Source organism: Anser anser (assembly GCF_964211835.1).
Source record: "Anser anser genome assembly, chromosome: Z".
Lineage (NCBI taxonomy): Eukaryota > Metazoa > Chordata > Aves > Anseriformes > Anatidae > Anser > Anser anser.
The window spans coordinates 59,809,486-59,824,339 of NC_139723.1; the positions used below are offsets into that span (position 1 = coordinate 59,809,486).

Here is a 14,854-nt window from a genome sequence, read left to right on the forward strand (position 1 = left end):
CACAAAGGGATAAACTTAATAAAACCCGTGCTCGGTGCTTTGAACTAAGGCTAGATCCAGAACTGACATTACTCTGCAAGCCTCTGTTGTGATGCAAATGTCCAGCCTGCTCTCTTCCCCCCCCCGCCGTGCATCACTGCTCCAAGACTACACCACCCAGCCCTGCCCACGCTCTCGCACCAACATTTCACCTTTGCAGCCTCCTGGTCAACCTGACACTCGTGCCAGCACACTGGCAGCCACAAGGGAACAGCAGCAACGTGCCAGCACTGTGCGTAACCCAGAGCCAAAGCCAGCCCAGCTCCACAGCTGCTGGCCAAACAGGGCAGCGAGCAAACTGGGCAAGAGCGGAGGGAATGCTCATGTGGTGTTAGGTCAGGAGTTAAAATATCACAACGACCTGCAACTTCCATCGTGAACAGAACTGAAAAGTGCCAGAGCAACACAGAGGAGAAACTCATCTGCACAAGGCATCCAGCTTACGACACAATTTCTGCCACCTGAGATAGCCAGCAAGGCAACAGTTAGAAGGGTCATCCTTCCTCCAGGAGGAAATTAAAACATGACTTAAAATGAAGTTTTCAAGAAGCAGCCAAGAAAATGGATGGAGCTAGTAGAGACTTCCTAAATCAGAGAGAAGCTCGGGATCTCAGTCTAACAAGATGAATATTATCCCTTTTTCACAATAACTAGGAGCCTTCTTTTCCTGCAGGTCAATCTTCAGCTTCAACATCAGTGCTGACAGTACCATTACCATCACTCACCTCACCTGACTTCAGTCCCAATTGGGCCATCCAGTGAATCATAAGCCAGCCATGGAGTACAGCAGCTTTCCCCCCCCCCCCACACACACACACAATAACAAAATATAATTCATACAGGAATGTAAAGCACAAGTCAGTTGTGGCCATACTTCTCCCAGAATGTTAGCAGCCCTGTAACAATCATCACTCAATTAACATGTTAATGAAAGGAAATCAAAAGGTCAGGTCAAAAGCCATCTGTGTGTAAGTCAGCATTCACAGCTAAGAAAATACCAGACTGCTGCACACTCTGCTGGTCAGAGCCTCTGGCATGCACAGCACACACGGCGGACACAGTCCACAGCCCACACTGCCCAGTTACAAACATCTCAGACTGCAGTACTAACGGCAGCACCCGTGACATCTCAAACCATTTGCATGCTCTGACCCCTGGCAAATATGCTTTTTTTCCCTTCTTCTCTCCCTCCCAGTTTGATTTTATACTGTTTCCAAGATGACAACAGAAATGCAAGAAATGCACACAATACACAGGCATGACAAAATTCAGGCCAACATGCCTTGCTGAGAAAAGTTTCCTCTCTGCAGCTTGCCAGAGTTGGCAATTCCTCAACTGTGCATCTTTTATTAGTTACAGATAATTCTTCTTTGTAACTCTGAGACTTGAACTTAGTACCAAGAATAGCCAAGGCAGCCTAGCACCTCTTTTTTCATAACCAAACTATAACAGCTCACAGCAAAAACAGCCTGAAAAGTTGCAATTATCGCCCAGTGCTGCTATGTTATGAGAGGCACCTGTATTCCTTCCTTCCCCCCCCCCCTCCTTGTAATGAAGGGAAAAGTAATTGCACAGCTGACTCATCACTCCTGCAATACTCCCTTAAGACAAAGCTCAGGACTAACACAAATTTGATGACAGACTGAAAATGCAAAGGAACAGTTTCTCAAGACAAAGTTTTACTTGCCAGATTCAACAGAGGAGCCTGAGGTCTATGAGGGCCAGCTCTTTCACTTTTTATTTTTTATTTTTTAACTTTTTTTTCTCTTGCTACCCCCTTCTCCTGTATTCTCTTAGAACCTCTGAATAAACAGAGTGAGCACTCAGGGGCAGGATGAAAGAGGAGGAGCGGGCACAACTTGATGGGGAGTGAACAAAGCATGTGCTAGATAGAAAAGTTACAGGAAATAGGAGTCAGGAGAGCTGAGGCAGAGGAATAGCAAAAGCATGAGAACAGCAGAGATGTTTCACAGACACGTCTGGGCAAACGTTCAAGGCCACGAGGTAGAAGTACTAGGAGCCGGGAGTCACATTGTGCCTCTTCGCCCTGAACAAAGCTACTGCGAGCAGCTCCCATGAGGGACCTGCAGGCGGTGCCACGGCTTCCACACCAGCAGCTTGTGGGCAGCTGGGAGAAACCAGATGCGCTGGGCATCCAGGCCTCCCCTAATCCCCCTCAATCAATACTCAGCTGGTGATCAACGTGGCTTAAGTGGTCAAGATGAGGCAATCGGCACAGATGGGACAAAGAAGTCCAGCTTAATCAGGAAGGCAGTCAGCTGGCATGGCCCAGACAGAGCTGCCCCTTGAGCAAGTTTAACCTCAGTGTCAGAACTGGTACTTTTAGCAGGGATACTTTCAGCCGCCTTATATTCACGTGGTGCAGTCAGAAGCATCCTGCTAATCCTCCAGAACTACCCTCCTAATTCACCAAAATCAGCAGGAAATTGATTTTAGCTTTTCTTAGGACATGTGCTGGAGACTACATCACTACGAGCTGTTCATTCATCCTCCTGCAGGCAGATACCTCTCACTGTGTGGCAGGCAAGGCAAGTGGGGGAAAGCACCATTTTGGCTATCTGACTTTAATTTACCTCTGTATGCAAGTCAAAACCCATCTCAGATAAGACCAGCCTCTTTGTAGGAGAAGCTAAATGATCTACTGCAGTTAAATCCTCACCTGCAAGCCACTATTGCTTTAATTAGATTCAGTTGAATCCAGGACTCTGCAGTCTAGACATGGTTTAGCAATTGCTTTTATGTGAGTAACTCATTGCAAGAGAACACAGTTCTTAAAGGAATTAGATACTCATCACATGTTAGGTTTTATCTGGGTCTTACCTCAATTTTTGGCAAAGAAAACTACTCTGGATTTGGACAGGACAAAGTCAGCCTAGCTGAAGTATTCAAGCACAAGTCCAAATGAAGATTTTACACAGGCAAGAAAATAAAATGTTCCTCATATAACCCTAACACTTTTCCCATGTTTAGGCTTCCTGTTCAGAGCAGAAACGTTTACACTACAGTTTTGCAGAATAGTATAGAAACACAATTGAGGCATTACAGATTACTATTACTTGTTCTGGCCCCTTCTGACAACCTCTGTACTAATATGGGTTTTAGGCAGACAGAAAGATTGACACAAAGGAGAAAAAAAACAAAGTACCTGCTTCTGACCTACAGTACAGATACACTAGTCACATTTTCAAGGACTTCCCATGCTTATGCATCTTTTCACAGAAACCTAAGGCAGAAACATCAGAGCAAATCTGTCTCAGCAACTTGGGGGTTGAAATCAACGTGGCTAAATGCTCTAGCCCTCAGCTCAGCTGAAGTTGGTTTGACTAAGTTTAATGTACATAAAAAAGTGCTGTTGGATGAGAGAAAATAGTAAGTGCCATTCTTCTAGCTATAAATACATTTAATTGCTATTGATGCTTTTCTCAAAGAATCTCTGGCAGAGTTTTGGTTAGACAGGGGAACACCAGCCCAGTGTTTCTGAAGACTGGATGTGCAGGGAAAGACATCTTACATACCTGTCCAGTTCCTCTGCAGGGCACCAGTCACACTGGCCAGCCAGCACTGGTACCAGAATGGCTGTAACTTGACATTGCATAATACAGTATTGACCAGCTCAATTAACAGTTGCTCTCTAAGGCACCAGAGAGCATAAAGAAACCCATAAATCAGCCCATTTCTACTCGAGCAGTTGAAGAGAGCTTATTTTCTGCAGCTTACAGAGGAGACAACCCTGGCCAACTTTTATGATGCAAATCAACACGTTGCTTGGAGGAAGAAGGGGAGAAAAGGCCTTTTAATTGAAATTACAGTGAAACTTCCTCCCTACACAACAGCCACGGAGACTCCGGGAGCCAATTCAGGAGCACTGCGCCTCCTCCAGAACTGCACCGCACTCCTTCAGACCCTGCACAGCCAAATTTCTAGCCCCTTGTTTGCACACTCACGTGCCTTCTGTCACATCACTGACCTGCTGTCACCAAAAAGGCCTGGAACCACCTGGAACCAGCACCAGAGCACCAAGCTGTTCCTGAAACTGGGGGAAAGGGCTGCAAGTCACTGCCCTTCCACGAAGGTGTAGGTACAAGCAAGCTGCTGCGACTCCTTCACGCAGCCGTAAGTCTCCAAAGCAGAGCGCCTGCCCGACTGAAACAACTCAGGAATGCGAGCAATGTGGGCAGGGGGGCTCTGATGGATACTGAGGGAGGACAGGAGCAGGCAGACTCCTGTGGTTTCCCGGCCGAGCTGAAGGACCAGCCCTGCCGACCCCACGCGTGCACGCACAGGCACAGGCATCACGGGAATGCGAGCAATGCAGACGGGGGGCCGAGGGGGCTTTTCTGCCTGGTAAAGGGGGATGAGAGCAGGTACAAGACCCAGGGCCGACTCTGGTTGCTGCAGGAGTCTTTAGGTCACAGCAGACGGGTCCTTTCCCATTCCAGCCTGTGCTTGTGGATGCAAAACTTTACACGCAGCTTTGCAGCAAGACCTTTTGTCGCTAATACCTACACCGGCTGAAACAAACTGCAGGTCCGTCCCCTGGTATTTGGCAAGTTGCTGACATCAAAAACATACCAGCATCAGGAGCAATAAACACATGCACTTAACACTTCCTCGGCCAGTGATTTGATATTCAGCCCTACAAACACAACCCTTCTGCTTTTTCTCCCCCAGGCTAACAGAACTGCTGCACATGGAACAGACCTGACGCTCTCCCAGCTTTACTCCGGCCAAAAATAACAATTCCTTACGGCACGAGGAATGCTGTTTTAAAGGTTCATGAAGAACACCAGGCTGTTTCTACCACACTTTCCTGGTCCCAAGGTCCAGCAGAGAGAGGGGCCGGTGCAGAAGTGTTGCTACAGCAAGAGCTCCCTGCAGGGCTGATGCCGCAGCCGGCCAGCAGCATCTCCTTAGCACGCCTACCGTGCAACTCGTGACAGTCATGATGTGTGCACGGGCACAAAGAAAGGCTTGTTTTCCTTAAACTTCCCCAGCTGAGAAGGTTCCTGGCAGCCACTAGTATTTTCGTGGATGTGACCGATCTCACACATCGTTTAAAAACATGACAGTGGTCACAAGCAGCAGCGGTGATGGGGTGAGAAACTGCAAGAACAAACACACAAAAGAGATAAAGGCCAAGTGATAAATCACTGATGGGATCAGGAAGAGAGCAAGAAAGCTCATACTACTACACACTGCTCAGCCGTTGTCCGCTTGAAAAAAGATCACGGAAAAAAAACACAGAAGAACAGAGTTAAGAAAAATGCATGAACTTTGTCAGCCCAGCAAAGTGAAGCTGACAAACTGAAACTGCAGCTTATCACACCAGCACCATTTTCAGCACGTCCTGATTTCAGAGAGATTCATTCCCAGGGTCTTCTTGCAGGTGACTCTCTGACCTGGTGAAGCTACCAACGGGCCACGCACAGAAGAGAATCCAAGCAGACTGCAGATAAAGTATGTGTGTGAAAAAAACATTCAGTCCCAGTTTCCAAGCCAGAATAAGTCTTGCATTCATCTGAGAAAATAAACTCTTCAAGAGCTTACCATAAAAAAAAAGGCAACTTAAAAGTTTAAGAATTATTTCAATACCACGTCAGGAAGGAATGGAACTTTAAAGAAAATCTCTTCTTGTGTTGCTTTGTGTAAAATCTTAAGGCTAGTCAGGGATAAAGACTGTTGTTTTAAAAGCAAATTGTTTGAGAAATGTGAAGTGTGGTTTTTTAAAAAAATGCTATGAAGCAGCTTAATTCTAATCCCATTCATAAATCCACACTAAGTCTTCTGGCTCTTTTCAGGTGTCTTTGAATTAGAAACCAAAATGCAAATTTGCCTGCTCAAGAACTCTAACATTTTCCAAAGTCAACTTTTCTTTTTTTAAAGAAAAAATTTGCTCTTCAGCAAAACTGTTCAAGGACTAAAATTATGAGAATTGACAGTTAACGCGGAAACTTTCTCCCTGCTTTTCGTTTTGTTTGTGGAAAACTGGAGATTATGAAGAGAATTTTAAGTTTAAAACATACATTTCTATTAACATCTTCATTGTGACAACTGATCTTCATTCAGTTGCCAGTCTCTGCAAGAAAAGGTGACAGTGACAGATGAACAGAAAGCTGGAGAATACAGAGCAAGTTAGGAGGTATACTGAAAGACACAGGAGCTATGGTAACTCTACTTTAGTATAGCCATGAAGTCCCACCTTGGTGTACTTGTATGGTTTTCCATAGCGTCCATATGCAGTTTTGGACAGTGTCCTCCACTTCGTTAGTATTTCTCCAGCCATACCGCGACCATCTTTTACTTCTGGTTTCTTGTGCACTTACACTGCAACGAACAAAAAAGCTGAGCCTAGCCTGCTAAATTACTTCTGCTTCCTGTCCCTGTTTGCCCCAGAAACCCAATTACAAAGTTAACTCATGCTAATGGAGCCTGAAGGGATATGCACACACTCAGCTACATGACAAATCACAGTGAATGACCTGCCTGATTTTGACCTTTGTTTGGTGATCTAAAATGTAAACAGTGCATATCAAAGTTATCTATCACAGAATACCAGATACAACTTGGTCTACCTGTGGGTAATTGGCATTAAAAGTCAGATTCAAATAGATGTATGATTATACATTAAGGCACTCCGTTCCAAAAAAAACAGAATGACAAAAAAACAGCAGGATCAACCCCAGCATCAGTTCCTACTCTGAAGAAAGTTTCAGCTAAATATCTTCCCTCAGCAGATATTTTGCTGTGTCAACTAAAGGCACATCCACTTCGAAGAAAGCAAGGCTTTGCTCCAGTGAGGCCCTCCAAAAGCCAGGCTTGCCGTGGGAAGCAGACTGTGCCTTAGTATATCAACCACTGACATCACAAGGAGACTCTGAAAAGAAGGAGTTGAAATAGAGTAGAACCTGTCTACTAGCATCTGAGTTACTAACAAAGCACTGGTGAGACAAAAAAAGACAAAAGCCCCACGGGCTTAAATTGCCTTTGCCGAACTGCAGAACAGAAAAGACCTATCAACTCTTTTGTTCCGATTTTTCTGTCGGAAGCTTGGAAATCAGAGACACAAATTTCACAATATTGTTTCATTAGTAATTATGCATGGGTCATGTCCCCTTACTTTTGTCTGATAATCAACATCTTGACTGTCCTTTGTTACTTTTTATATCCTAATTTTAAAACACTTAAAAGCCAAAAACAAGAGAAAGAAAGGCTCTAGTCTTAATACAAAGATTTTTTTTTTCTTTTCTTTCCAGTCACTGCACTTCTTGGCAAGTCCTCTGGCACAGTACTGAAGAACTGCAAAAAACCTCTGATGTATCTTTCTTTCTCTGTCCAAACCGGATTAGCTGGGAGTAACCCTTAGAGATCCTCTGCATTACCATATGCTGAGACAGGGATGAAAAGAGCAACATTTGCAGAAAGTTTACTATTGTCTGCAGTCCCTTGGTTTTTTTGACACAGCTGTTCCAAAGCAGCTCTGGAATGAGACCCCTCCTTTTCTCATTTAGCAGCTCATGAAGTGAATGAAAACACTGTGACAGAAGTCCTAACATACACAGCCATGTTTATGCACCTAAACAAACACATTCAACCTCTGACATGTCTCACTCCAGGGGAGACTCCCAGCCGTTACATATCAAAACCAATTACATTAAAAAAAGAAAAAGTCAGAATAACTCAGGAAATCACTATTTTAAACAAAACTCTTCCATCTCTGCATGAATACGAAACATGAGGCAAAGGCGTTTTCCAAATCCCACGTGCAGAGTGGGATGCTCCTGCTCACCACCTTCAAAGATGTTTGTTAATGGGGCAAACTTTAGAACAAGCCACGTTGGTTTCCACAGGCTCATGGGGGAATCCCAGTGTCAGGAATTAATGGACATGAAGACATGGCACACCTCCGTGCTGGCTCTGGGATGCTGCCCACCCCTTGATCTAGGTCTAACAGGTTTGTTTCCAGACACATTTGGTGCTCCTGATCAGTTTCATCCCACAGCCCATAAATATTAGTGCCGTCACAAAGAAGCTGGCAGCAGGAGGACAAGAGGAGACCTCGCTCATCTCAGTGGGGCACAGGTTTGCAGCGGGCTGCAGCCCTGCAGGGAAGAGCAAGGAGGTGCAAGGATTCATAGGGATGGCAAAAGACACCGCAGCAGTTCCAATGCCATGTCTGACGTCCATGGTGCGAAACCACCTGGGTCAACCTGGGCAGCACCCTCCCCCTTAATAATTACACTGGAGATCTGGAAAGGGATCAGAAATGTGTCAAAATAATGAAAAAGTCTCAAAAGAAACTACTCTTGCTTTTAACTGATTGAGAAAGCACTGTCTGGAAGCAGCTAAGGAATCACATAAAATAAAGGCACATAAAAGGTAAATCAGAGCTTCTCCTTATCACAAGGATGAGGTATGATCAAGCTATGCAATTAGGAGTCCAAAATAACAAAAGAATAAAAAGATGTCTTGACTGCTCCCACTCCTGGTCTCATGTGCATGCGTGCATACAGATCCATGCTACAGAAGTCATTATCACTGCAAAGCATCCATGAAGGCTATCAGCATGGTGAGGCTGAGAGAAGGACTGTACAGGTAATAGTATTATCCAGAGCTACACTTGGAAACCCTAAAGTCTTCCGGGAAAAAAAAAAAGCCTAGGGACTTAATGTTAAAAAAAAAAATCAATGTCTGCTAATTACAGACTGATACAAGACATAAGGCAAGGGACAGATTAGTCCTCCTCAGCCTTGGGTGTGTAAATGCTACACTTCTCAAAGCCTCTGTTACAAAACTACTCAGCACAGAGCAGCCTTACTGGGGCTGGAGCCTTGCTGGATAAATAACAACTTGGCTGTTGTCTTCTCTCTGCCACCCTCCCGAGCAGCCTGCGCTGCCCCAGGACCCCTCTGCTGCCTATCTGCTAAAAGGAGCCAGGTGAAGGAGAGAAGCCACCCAAACCACCTGAGGAGAGGAGCCACCCAGACAAGACACGCTTGTGCCATGGTGGGCTAAGGACTGAGCGAGCAGGACAGCAGAAAACAGCAGCAGCACAACCCACACCTGCCAGGGCGCTGCAGCAGCACAACCCTGCACGGGCCTCCCTGCGGGCACAGAAGAAGGCAGGCCAGAAAGAAAACCACAGATACTTGGCAACCTCCACCAACAGAGCTCAGGGCACTTACAGATGGGAAGGGCACCCTCTACTTCCCTGGCAAGTGCCAAAGTTTCATAAGGCATGGGCTTAAAGGCTTCCAAACCATGGCAGGCCAGCAAACCATCTGGTCTGTCACTTGAGAGGTGCACTGAACGTAGGCCTGAGACCCACAGAGGTGTCCTTGCTGTCACCCCCCGGGTGGCCCATGTCCACCAGCTGGCCATGAAGCAGCTCCAGCTCCCAGCAGTGCTATTCTTTTGTAATTCAACCAGCCACCACCCTTCAACAGACCACTTTCCTCAAGAGGCCTTGTTTTAGGGAAGTGTTGCAGCCTCCAACCCACCAGGGTCGGATGAGATACAAGGGTCTAGTGTTGGCTCCTGTGTGCAATAAGAAGCCTGTGCAAACATTTTCAAGATCAGTATTTTGGTTGACGAAAAGGCCAGACTCGTTTGAAAGATTTGCTTAGCTACAATTAAGTTTCAACTGTTCGTGCCTGACGCCTCTGCCTTCAGTATACTAACTCGTCTGAAGAATTAAAGGGACATTTGAAACGCAAATTTATGACTCAGGTTTAATTGTCAGGTGTCCTTCTCCAGTACAGCTCTAATTAGAAATCAGAAACATTTCTGAGACCAGAAAGAGACTAAAAATTGACATAAGCTACCAAGGGAAGCCTGTGGGAGCATTTTAGTTCTAACAGGGTGCCTTCTTTAACTTATGCTTTAGCTAAACTACTTGTTGGGCTTCATACATGGGTAAGAGCCTAGGGCCTGTGACAGCCTGGAAGTGAGGACAGACTGCAAGAGCATCTGATCTGAGTGACAGAAGTCCTTGCATTACTAGCAAAGCTCAGAAAGCATTGTCAGTATCCACAATCAACACCTGAAAAGTCATTTCCTGTTTTCCTCATCAATGGAAATGTACAGTTTAATGGTGAAGCAATGACTATCACCGTACACATCTTTCTGCTATCTTGCAGAGGTTGCCAGGGAAAATTTTGTAAGAATATGATTATGCCTTAAACCAGTCTTCAGATTTAACTTCCAGTCTCAACATAGCTGTCATGATTGCAGACAGCTTCCCTGTGTAAAATACATGGAGGAAGCAAGTGAGATAGAAAGTAGAGTATAATTCACAATAAAACACTGCTAGGAGTAACCTTCACAAAATATATAACTGCAAGAAATAATCAACTATCCTATTCCTGACATGTACTATTACTACTCTTTGGGCCCCAGCCGTCTGACATACAGACAGCTTGCACATTATTGCACCTCAATAGGCAGCATCTATAATGGTAGCAAGAGATAACCGTGGAGTATCAAAGTTGACAAGCCTAAGTGGTTTCCATGATTTCTCCATGAGATGCCTAAATGCTTTTTGGAGCACTGCCAATTATTCAACCGCAAAAACAGATACTTTTAAGATACTTAAGATGAATCATTTCCCACTAGAACCAAACACATTAAGTTTGATCATAAATCTGAACCTCTAGTCAAGACAAACTTATCTATCTTTTGTAAGTAATGAAATAAGATTTGTATAGTAAAATTCAGAATAAAACTCAAACAAAGAATGTTTTAAGTAAATGCAGTAAAAAAATTGAATTTTATTCACAAAAAAAAAATTTAGAAAAGTTAGAAAGTTACTCACAAACTACATATACTGCATCATCAGAAAATTAGGTGGAATCAAAACTTTTTGCAAGTTGTTGGTTGTTCACTTTGTGTTGCAATTCCAAGTGAACTCCTCATCATTATGACACAACCTAGTTATTAGCTTAACACTCGTCATCTTGCCACAATGCACAAAAATCTAGAAAAAAAATCATACCTGCACCTGTACATACACACAAGCTTTCAAGCCGCCTTGGGAGTTCTACATTTCTTCCCTTTCTAAGACACACAGGCAAGTTTGGATGGATCAGACAGTACAAGAAGTGACGCCTGAAACTCCCACCATGCCCCATTAGCCAATTCCATTAGCTAAATGACTAGGAAAAACCTACTTTTCCGTGACCTACCACTACAGTAGGTGCTGACACCACAAGAAAATTTGCAACTGTCCTCAATTAACAACTAATGCTTTGGTAACTAAAAGCACGATCAGCTGCCTGTTTGCAACAGCTCTGCATCATTTACAAGAGACTCTTCATTTAGAAGTTTTCATTTCACTTTCAGCATCTATTATTTACATGCACAGGGCACTGCAGAAAGCGAGTCCACAAGCAGTACCAGAAGCTTACAAGCCCAAGAAAACTGCCTAAAAGGCAAACATATACAAGGGGGAATGACTGAAAAGACTTGTCTCCCACAGAAGCCATTCATGAGAAATAGATCCATTGCCAGTTCTGCCCATGGCATGGAAGTAGCGTTTAGAAACCTGCTCAAGCAGCACCTGAAAGCTCCACCTTCAGTTTCCAATTGAGGGCCGAGTTTTGTCCTCAATTTCCCCAGTGCAATTTTAAAGTAAGACCTAATCTCTAAAGAAAGCAGGTTTGCGCAAGTTTAAAACCTGAGGCACTGGGGACTCCTCTACAGGCTGGAGTGCTACAGAAGTTGTCAACAAATTAGCCAGAGCAGTCATCTGTAATTTATTTAATGGCAGTATCATGTTTGCCACCAGATAGCCATCCACATCAATTGACGAGTTTTCCTCTGGCTGGGACTCAGGCAATAGACAGAGAAAAATCTTGATGTGACATCACATAAGAGTTTAGAGTAACATCAAATCCCACCAACAAGCACACGATGGGCAAAATCACACATTTTGATCAGCACTAGTGTGTAGCCACCTACGCCCCTGCCCAGCCTGGTGTTACGCTGCTGATGGGTACTGTCCTGTCGGAGTAAGCCATGTTTCCCCACACGCACCTACACCCCACGGGATGCTCACACTATGAACTCACACAGCCAGTCCCCCCAGGTCCCACACAGCAGAGGTACAACCTCTGACTCAAAATGGCTGGAGGAACAACACAAGCTCCCATGCCACAAGACACCTTCTGCTGAGGAGGCATGCTGGGGGTCTGATCCCATTTTACCTAGTCACTAACACGAGCCAGATGTTCCCAGCTGGCGGAGAGACCAGACTTCATAGATGTCACTGGCTGGCTGGGTCCCAGCCAGGAGCTGTGCCCCACGTGCACCACTCCCCTTGGGAATCAGACTCCAGACCTGAAGACCACAGCAGCAATCCCAAGGGCTTGAAAATCCACTCAAAGTCAGAGCTTTCTTTCTACCTTGGGTGCCTATTCTAAGATTCAGCCTTTCTAAAACTCGCATTAAACCAATCAGGCGCCTTCCACCTCTCGCATATTTTACTTTCTTCACAACATGCACACACAACCTTTAATCAGAGCCAGCCACTCCATCAGAACGAGTGAAGTAAAAGGGCAAGACATCTGATATTTTCAATCAGCAAATTGTCATGGCTACCTTTCTTGGCTAGCCAAGATTCAAGGTTGTCAACTAAGCTACAGAATTGCCAGAAGGACTATGCTGTTATTTAAATGTTTTAGAGCTTTGATTTCACAAAAAGCACACCAAGACTGACCTTAACATCAGAACACGAAAGCTAAACATAGCTTGGTCTTAAGTAAAACCCAGGGCCAAAGAAGTCACAAGAAAGTCATTTGCAGTACCGAGGCTTACAATTATGCCTGAATAAGTTTTTAAACACAATTGTACATCGAGCTATAGGGCCTTTTCATGTTCTTTGTTTCGGAAAGAAACAAACAGTTTTCAGACAAACCATAACGTCTTTAAGTGCTTTTCGAGACCCATGAACAGCAGCCAAAGTTAAGGCACGTTCATAAGCTGGGTACTAAAACCCAAAGCTTCCCACCTCCAACGCCCCAAAAGAAAAATCGCTACTTTTAAGTGCTAGCTCACAGGTCAGACGGTACCGAAGGCAGTCCATTTAACCGAAGCGCGGACGAGCACAGGTCCCTCTGTGGATGCCACCCGCTCCCCACGCCGATACCCAGCCTCGCTCCCCCCCTTTACAGGTGCCTCTCCATCTCCCCTCGCTTCGGCCCCGAGACGTGCACACGGGGCACGACCAGCTCCCGAAACGAGCAGCAGAAACCTGCCTCCGGCGTGCCGCGGGCTCTCGGAGGGGCGCAGAGGTGGCACGGCAGGGTGCCGGCAAGGCGTGCGGCTCGGCAGCGCTCCGTGCCCCGCCACCGCAGCGCCGGCTTTCCCCTGCAGCACGGTGGCAAAATAAATACAACAATTAAATAAACAAAAAGACCGAAAAAAAAAAAAAAAAAGTTCGCATACCGCTGCCCGCCCCGAGGGAAGCTCCAGGCAGGGGACCCGCACCCGCACCCGACGGCAGCGACTCCCCGCTCCCGCCCCTCCGGGGGGGGCTCCGCCGCCCCTCGCCCCCCTCCCGCCGCTCACCCGCGGTCTCGGCGCCCCGCGGGGGCCCCGCGGCGGGGGCGAGCATCCCGCACGCCGCTCCGCCGGCCGCTTTGTACCGCCGGCCGCCCGCACTGCGGCTGCGCGATGCCCAAAACCGACGGCGGTCCCCGCTCTCGCCCCCCGACGGCGCCGGCCGTGCAGCGACCCCTCCGCGTCCCGGCTGAACTCTCCTCCCCCGGACCGGCCGGGGGTGGGACTCGGTGGGGCGGGGGCGGCGGGATGCCGTGGGATGCCGTGGGGTGGGGTGGGATGCGGTGGGAAGCAGTGGGATGCGGTGGGATGCGGTGGGATGTGATGGGTTGCGATGGGATGCGGTGGGATGCGGTGGGATGCGGTGGGGTGCCGTGGGAAGCAGCGGGATGCCACGATGCAGTGGGGTTTTTGCCCCGGTGCACAGCATCCCGTTGCCGGCCGCAGTGCGTGTCCCCCCCCCGCCCTCCAGCTCCACAGTGTTGGAGATGCGCTGGAGGGTCGGGGGTTAATGAGGAAAAAGTTTCGTTTATTTATTTATTTATTTATTTTGCATCCGTCCTATATCCCGGGTCGCCCAGTCACTGGGATGCAGGAGCTCCACACCGGGGAGAGAGGGGTTGCCGTTGAAGAAAATGCAGCATCCTTGGGTAAACCCCACAACGGTTCAGGGTTAACCTGGGAGAAGCCCTCCCAGTGCTCTGGGTGGAGGGACTGACCCTAAACCCTTCGGGAGGGTTTGGACCAGCCCTGGTGCCAGGACAGGGCTGCCAGAGAAATGAATTTTTCAGCCTCAGAGCCTGGGCAGGAGGCACCCACCCGCTGCCAGCCTCTCTGCTGGACAGGGGCCTCGGCCACGAGCCCGAGAGGAGAGCAAAATGTGCATCAGCTCCTCTGAGCTGCTCTGGAAATCTCAGGTCAGGAGCAGTGTTATTAAGCCAGTGCCTCGATCTTACTGGCCTGAACAGGCTGGCTCTGAAGCCCTTGAAGCTATGAAAGGGCACAGCGGTCTCTGTTCCATGAGTCCTGAGTTTTTGGCTTAACTGCTTGAATATTCAGTGTGGATTGATGCATGGTTTCTTTCACTCTTCCCACACTTAACCCAGGTGCTATCCTCATTGCCCCAGGCTCCCAGGTCCCTGGGAGCAAATGCTTTGGAGGCTTTGTGGTGGCCCCACATATTGGCACACCTCTTTTCCTGGTCTTACCTGCACTACGGTGTCAAATGCTGGCACCTTCC

General features: G+C 47.0%; 1 protein-coding gene across 7 annotated transcripts in view; it reads right to left on the minus strand.

Moving 5' to 3' along the window:
• Positions 1 to 13,807, minus strand: part of KANK1 (KN motif and ankyrin repeat domains 1) — a 127,568-nt gene extending 113,761 nt beyond the window's left edge. For 2 of the 7 annotated variants that reach the window (XM_083818274.1, XM_083818268.1), the window contains exons 1-2: positions 13,624 to 13,753; positions 6,260 to 6,384 (exon numbers count right to left, since the gene is read on the minus strand). The gene's annotated coding sequence lies outside the window, so the exon portion shown is untranslated. Of the gene's footprint in view, positions 1 to 6,259; positions 13,209 to 13,500; positions 13,520 to 13,623 lie in introns of those variants that run through there. The other 5 variants (XM_083818278.1, XM_083818275.1, XM_083818273.1 and 2 more) reach the window with 4 other exon arrangements.
• Between the last annotated feature and the right edge of the window lie 1,047 nt (positions 13,808 to 14,854).